Source organism: Cricetulus griseus, chromosome 3, assembly GCF_003668045.3.
Source record: "Cricetulus griseus strain 17A/GY chromosome 3, alternate assembly CriGri-PICRH-1.0, whole genome shotgun sequence".
Taxonomy (NCBI): Eukaryota; Metazoa; Chordata; class Mammalia; order Rodentia; family Cricetidae; genus Cricetulus; species Cricetulus griseus.
In genome coordinates, this window is record NC_048596.1 from 244,419,963 (window position 1) to 244,427,697 (window position 7,735).

The following is a 7,735-nucleotide window of genomic DNA, read 5'->3' on the forward strand; positions in this document are numbered from 1 at the left end:
GAAAAATGGGGAGGGTGTGCTAGAGTGAGGTGGTAAACCCTGGCAGGACATCTTAGCCAAATAATGAATATTGATTGGTGGACAGTGCTGTTTTGTCTCAGGAATGAGTCGGTGGCCAAATCACGGAATGGACCTTGGGGACTAGCTTTAGGTATGTAGTCTACTGGTTTCTAACAAGGGGGAGACTCACAAAAGGCAAAACCCATTGGCGCAATGTGTGCTATGCTCCAGCCTGTGTTTGCCATGTTCAGTCCTGCTAGAACCCTTCACTCTGGACATTCCCAGAAAAGCACACAGAGAGAGATCTGTATGGAGCTAGCCATTCCCCATAATACTTCCACTGGGACAACTGTTGAGGCCCCAGTGTATTCTGTTGAGTGGATAGTGGTATGGTGATTAATACTTAATTCCTGACTGTTGCAGCTGTATTGTGCTTATGTAAGGGGATATTTCATTTTTAGTAAGTCATACTGAAGAGTTCAGAAGGAAGAAATAAGCCAGTGCCTCTGCATTTTGATGAGGGCGGAGCAGTACATGAGGAGATTGTTCACGAATCACTTAGACCAGAGGGTGCTAAGAGGCCATTAAAGAATCTGAAGCAGCTAAGGGGAGAAAAAAAATGAAGACTCTCCAAAGAGAAGAGATTGCTGGTGAGATGAGATTCCCTAAGAGGTCAGGAGAGTGTGGGAACCATCCTGGGAACACGGAAGAAAGACAGGATTTCTGTGGTCAGCAGGGCCCACAGTGCCCACTTCACAGAGGACACTGTCACCTATGACAGTGATGTATCCAGCACTCATTCCCACTGGGGACCCCAGACAGGTGACATGGTTGCACATTTTTCCTGACAAGACTCTGCCCCTGTTGAGGGCCTTCAGGAGAGGAGCTGCTTCTATCCCAATGCAGCCGTCTTTTCAACCTGGAGACACCACCGTGCATCTGTCGTCTCCAGAGCTGGCTGTGTGGCTGCACTATGGCCACCAGGGGGACCCATTGTAGCACGAACCTTCACATATAGCGCTGGAGTCAAGCCCTGCCTGCATGTGCCTGCACTCCGGGCCAGAGTCCAGAAAGAGGTAGTCTCTCCCAGCCCCAGAGCTGCATGACTGTACACACCTGTGCTTCCACTTGGCTCCCTGCCTTGTCACTGTCATCCGTGCCACACATGGTTACCAATCTGGCAGCAAAGGATTGATTGTTCCCCTGAACACCGGTGTCATTATTGAATGAACCCCGGAGACTTCGTTCATCCACATGAGCTTGTATTCAGTCCCCACCTCCATGGTGTCTCACTCATCAACACCAGTGCTGTACAAGTGGCCCTTATGACAGGCCCAGCACCAACATAGATCCTTCCCTGCTGGGAAAGGTAAAGGCCAGGAAAGACCTCAAGTCATTGCTATGAAAGCCACCCAAGTCTTTTCACCACTGGGGACATGCTCTGCATTGACTGCCTAGGTCCTTGCTGTCTTCGTCACCATTGTTTGGGACTTGAGTGTTATTTGCAGGAGAAGAAGTGCCTTAAGCATGCTGAGATTTTGCACATAAAGGGCCTCCTTCAACCCATCCTGCAAACACAGTAGTGTTTCCAGCTTTCTATGGAGACATCTTGCAAGTTTTTGACCTCCTGTGTTGAAGGGTTGAAAAGTTCCTACTTTTACAACTGAATTTAGGTTTCAGTTCTCTGAGAGGACCAAACAGTGTCTCTCCCAACAAAGGGAAATTTATCAACAAATTACTTTCAGGGACAAGGGAGAGACCATGGACAAGGCCTGAGTCAGGCCCACAGTGTCTCAAGGAAAGTTCCTGCAACCCCCTTGAAACTTAGCCAAGTATGTCCACAGATAAAACCTCAGCCAATTAAAAGTATACTAATGTAACTGCTGCTTGCTTAAGCAATTATATCTGAGATGACCTAACTGTTCCTAAAATTTGCTTAGCTGTGCTTGAAAGGAGCCTGTATGCTCCTCTCAGGGTCATTGCCATTTTTTATAGGTGGATGACCCCGCATGCATGCTGGAATAGTAATAAACGTTCCCTGTTCTTACATATTTGAGTCTGGAGTCGTCCTTCAGTGTTTCTTCAGACCCTACAGTGTTTTATTTATTTTAAAAGATTCATTTGTTTTTATTTTGAGTGTTTTGCTTTCATGTTTGTATGTACACCATATATGTGCCTGGTACCCAAAGAGGTCAGAAAAAGGTATCAGATTCCCAGAGACTGGAGTTAGACCACAGTGAGCTGCTGTGTGTTTGTGTGCTGAGACTCAAATCCTGGTCCTGCAGAAGAGCACCCGGTGTTTTTAACCACTGAACCATCTCTCCAGGTCCCAGTTTCCAATATTTAGTAAAACTTTTCTTGCCTTTTATCATCATATATAATGGTTTTTAGACTGACTCTAGATCAGACCATTTTGAATTTGATAGATTTATTTGTCACTGTGCTTTTTACATAAATCACAGTCATGTTAATTTGTGGACAATGGATGTCTGTTCTTTTACTTTGTCTCATATTGACTAGATGTTTAGAACAATCTAGAATAGAAGGAATTTGGAATCATAAACATCTCAGTTTCTAAACTTGGAGGAATTTCATATGTCAAGACTGAATATGACCTTAGCTACAGGTTTTTTTTTTTTTCTGTAGTTACTTCATAACAAGTAGTGAAAAATCCTCATTTGAATTTCTAAAAATTTTATTTTCTTAATGGCTGGCCATTGAAAAACTGTCAAGTACATTTATGATTTTAGTGAAATAAATGATATTTTGTCTTTATTAGATTAATCATATCACTGGGTTTATTCAATAATAATACATTTACTGTGATAAGATACATTGGGATGTGCTAGATTGTCACAATAGACCACTGACTCTTATTTACTGACACTTATTTGTAATTGTTACCTGGGGTATTGTTTGCTGGTTGGTCATCTTTGTTTTGCAATAACTTTTTCCAGATTTTTGTACTGACATGATGCTGGTTTTAACAAATAAAACTGGAAGTGTTCATGTTTTTCATACCACTGTCAAGCCTTTGTGTAGTAGTGGCCCTTTTCCTGAATAAATGTTTGGAAGAGTTCATTAGGAAATGCTCTTGGGTTTGGAATTTATTTTCATATCATGCAGTAATGTTTGTGTATAAATATCTAATTTATTCATTAAAAATAAGCTTCAATTTTTTTTTTAATGTTCCTTGTTTTGTACTGTGTTGCGGGATCTGAACTCACAGAGATCCACCTGCCTCTTCCTCTAGAGTGCTGGGATAAACATGTCGCCGTCATGCTCAGCCAGAGTTTCTGGTTTTTATGCGTTCTCTTCCTGCACTGTTTGTAAATTATGTTTTTTTTCAAATAATTAATCTGCCTGGACTATGCTTTAAATTTTATCTTGCAATATGTACCTACTATTCTCTGTCAGTATATTTTCAGTAACATTTTTGATGTGTTGTCTTAGAATTTCTACTGCTGTGATAAAATGCCATGACTAAAAGCACCCTGGGGAGGAAAGAGTTTATTTTGTTTCCTTTCCAGGTAACAGTCTATCAACAAGGGAAGGTGGGGGGCAGGAACTAATGGAGAGACCATGGAGGAGTGCTGCCAGCTAGCTTGCTCTTAGTGACTTGCTCAGTTTGCTTTCTCATAGCACCCCGGGGCATCAGCTCAGAGGTAGCACCATCCACAGTTAGCTCTGCCCTCCCACATTAATCATTAATCAAGAAAATGCAGCACAGGCTTGCTCACGGTAATCTATGGGCAAATCACAGGTGGGGGCATTTTCTCAATTGTGGTTCCCTCTTTCAAAATGACTCTAGCCTGTGTCAAGTTGACATAAAAACTACCAGCTCATGTATTGTTGTGCTCAGATTTCGGAACCCCAAAAGAACCCACCAACAAGGACAAGACTCACCGAATGCAAGGACAAGGGTTTCTTTATTGACTTGAGGATACGAGCTGCAGCAAGGACCCCATTTGTTTGGAAACAAATGGAGTACCCACTTTTGACTGAGGGGTGTTTTTATAAGGGAAAATTTAGGGCTGGCAGCCCCAAGATTACAAAACTTCCCTGGTTACACAGGACAGGACAAAGATTGTATGCTTCAGGCAAGGTGCAATTAAGCAGGATGCTGCAGAGGAAATGAGTTTGTTAATGATCTCCTGGGCTGGGGACTTCTACAATTGATAACTATCTGATCCTCTTTGGACCAGAGGAATGTGGACACCATTCCAGGGTGTAACATCTGGTCTCAAGGCATGAGTTCTGTGGACCTTTGTTTAACCTTGTCTGCTGAGCTGCCTTTTGGGAACTCAGAGTTTTCCTTTTGGGCTTTGGAGTCTGGGTTTTAGACTTTTATTAATTTTCCCCTTTCAGTATGCTATACTAACATAATCTTTTCCAAGACATAATTCATTCAAAATATCAGATTTAAAAAAATAGTATACAAAGTAATAGGCTTCATTACGACATTTCCATAGATACTCTTTGTTGCCTCTCCTCCCTCACTCTGTCCCCGTCCTGCCCACTGCTTGCTGGTTTTCTTGCTCCTCCAGGAGCCTCATTCAGTTCACATCACGTGCATTCTATTACCCTCTTCCTTTATCCCTCTCCTAAGACCTCTTTTTCCTTCCCCGAGGCACTCTCTCTAATTTCAAGATTCCCCCTTAGATATACAAATATAAAAATTAAAATCTAGGATTCATATAAGGGAGAAAATACGCAGTATTTGTCTTTCTGAATATGGATTATTTTGCTAACCACAATAATTTCTAGTTCTATCTATCTTGAAAATGTCATAATTCCATTTTTCTTTATATCTGGAACAAATGATTCCATTTTTTGCTTATGATTCCTCCTTGCTTTTTTGCATTTATTCAGGTCCAATTTATATAGTCATGTACATATTTTCTCCTTTAGAAATCTGAAATTCTTCAGACCCACCTATTCAGTGCTTTATGTTCCTTGCTTTTCAGATTTGACAATATCTTCTGGAGACTGATGTCCATGAACACAGAAGGGACTTCATATCATTTAAAACTGTGGCATTCCATTTCTTGTTGTAGTCTAATTAATTGGTTCATCTTTACTTCCTACGAAGAGATCTTTGTGTTTCCACTGTTTAGAATGAGGCTGAATGCTATCTTTTGAGCGTTTCTTCCCTCTTTAACCTCCCCTCCCTTCCTCTCCCTTGCTTTTCTTTATTTTGGTCACCCTGAAATTTGCTATGTAAATCAAAATCATGCTAGCTTTGAGTTGACAGTTATCTACCTCCCTCTGCCTCTTGAGCGCTGGATTTAAAGGCATGCACCACCACACCAGGCCTTTTTTGTTTGTTTGTTTTTGTTTTGTTTTGTTTTGTTTTGTTTTAAAGTGAGAGTAGCTATAGGATGTCTTATAGTCATCCTATAGCTATAGGGTCTTATAGTCATCCTATAGCTATAGGGTGACTTATTTAACTCCACATGCACTGCAAGAGTCCCTTATCTTCCCTCTGTTCTTTTCTCAGGTCACACTGTCTGGTGATTCACCCATTTTATTTGCTGGAGAAAGAAATCTGTTTGCCTGACTCTTCAGTGAGCATGCCAGCAGCTAGTCAAGTGGAAATCCTTTATTATCAGGATAAAGGAGCTGAGAGCAGGATAGTCAACTCCCAGAAACATTTTAGTATTTAGTATTTTGGAATCAAATGTCAAAACAGAACCAATGTAGAAGGAGACCCTGGAATCACCCAAATAATAAGGAGGAAACAGGTCATAAGAATGAGAACACTCCATGCAGCTCTGACTTCTGGGCTGGCACTATTTGCAAACCTGGAGCTGTGAAGATAGAGGACATACTTGTGATATCTATACAGGTGGAAAGCCATGTATTCACTGCTCCAGCCCATGAGACTCTGAAAGATGGCATCAGGAAGAGCCATGTTAACTGTATACCTGGATGGCAGCATATAGCAATACCCATTGTAAACCCCAGCCCTAGATCTATTCAAACTCCTCCCTGCTGTGAAGCAAGTTGGAGCTTATGAGAACATTAAAGATCCACAGGAGGAGGAGAAAGGGAAGAATTTGCTGTGTAGTCTGTGGTCTGAGTTTCTCCACAAGGAAGTCCTAGGACTGATGGTGACAGCCTGGAACTTGCTGAGGAGACAGGTGGTGAAGACCCGTTCCACCCTTCCCAGATAAACCACAGTTTTACAACCTGCATCACCCAGAACATTTTTGAAATGAAGTTTTGTGACTGTATATTTGACTGCTGAAGTATAAATGTTTACATTTGAAAACACTAGATGAGTGAAGTTAAGGTCTATAGGTTTTTTCCTCAGAACCCATGATAAACACATGTACATTTCTCATAAATAAAAGGATGTTTCCTAGAATTCCAAGTCCAGTCAGAGAAAGGAAGATTATTTGCTGCATGAGGTCACTCCAGATCATCTTTCAACTTCATGGTAAGAACTAGGGAAATACATTTTAAGAGACAGAGATGAGTGGGACTGATATACTTCATTGCCCTAGATTGTCTCTATGTCCAGTGAGAAATTTATGAAGTATGAAAATGTATGGTTATTTTCTAGCAGACTCATGGTTATTTTCTTTGTTTTTTCTTCTTTTTCATTTTCTTCTTGTTGATGATAGTGATATGTTAGACATAAATCCACATTAATCCATCTCCTTGCTTTTCCAAACAAATACTTCCTTGTGTCCCTCACCTCTAAAATTTACATGATAATTTTTCCTGAAAAGAAAATGAGCATGAGCAACATTGCACACTCAGTTTCTAAATCAGTGTGATCCCAAGTATTAGCTTCAGGTGTCTCCTTCATTTTCACTCTGCACACCTATTGAGTATCAGTTTTCTCCAGATTAAGACTTCCTTTCTTGGAGCGAAGCTCCTTTAGACACATGAAGTCAAAGGGAGGTAAGAAAATGTTCTGAAGGGGTGGGGTGAAACACTTTATCCTACAGGGAAGGAAGCTCATTAATCTAGGGAAGAAAATAACTCCATAGTTGCAGGAAGTCCCTAAAAACTGATTCCAGTTTCACTAGGCCCCGCCTCTACCAGGACTGCTGAAACATACTTTCAAACAAGCCTAGCTTCTTTAGGGAAGCAGAGAACCCCCAAACTGCCAGGAACAGTCTCAGACCTACTGAGCTATGTGAAGACCCTCTCTAACCTGTTGAGCTGGCCTTGAACTTCGTATGGAGGGAAGGATGAACTTGAACTCCTAATCTTCCTGCCCCCATCTTCCAAGTGCTGGGTTTTACTGGATGTCCATAGTTGAGGGTTTTATTTTGTGATATCTGTGGGTGCCAATCTGGTTTCTCACTGTTGTGTGACAAAACTTTTCCTGGGGAGAAACAACACACATGTGAAGTATGGATGAAGGGGCTCTGTCCAGCTTGAGCATGGCAAACATGCTCTGGCAGGCCTTGTCCTTCTCTCCCATTCCCACTACCCTGCTAAAAAAAAGATTACATTCTTAAAACTAGCCACAAAGATCTATTCCCTTATTTGGCAACTTCCTCCTCCTGAGACTGACTACCAAGGTTGAGCTATCTAAGTACTAAAGTCCAGCAATCAAGAGTTCCCTTTGGTTAACCTAAATAACATGTCCAATCAAAATGTACCACCTCTTCCTAGCCCATTCTAACACAGACCTCCCATTTTTTTGCTCTTTTTAAAAATTACACTTGCAAGGTCCTTTGCTGCTATTTTTTTGCTTGAGAATGCAGCCACTTTA

General features: G+C 41.4%; 1 pseudogene; it reads right to left on the bottom strand.

The window, feature by feature from the left end:
* Positions 1-5,683: 5,683 nt before the first annotated feature.
* LOC107979765 lies at positions 5,684-6,428 on the bottom strand (annotated as a pseudogene).
* Between the last annotated feature and the right edge of the window lie 1,307 nt (positions 6,429-7,735).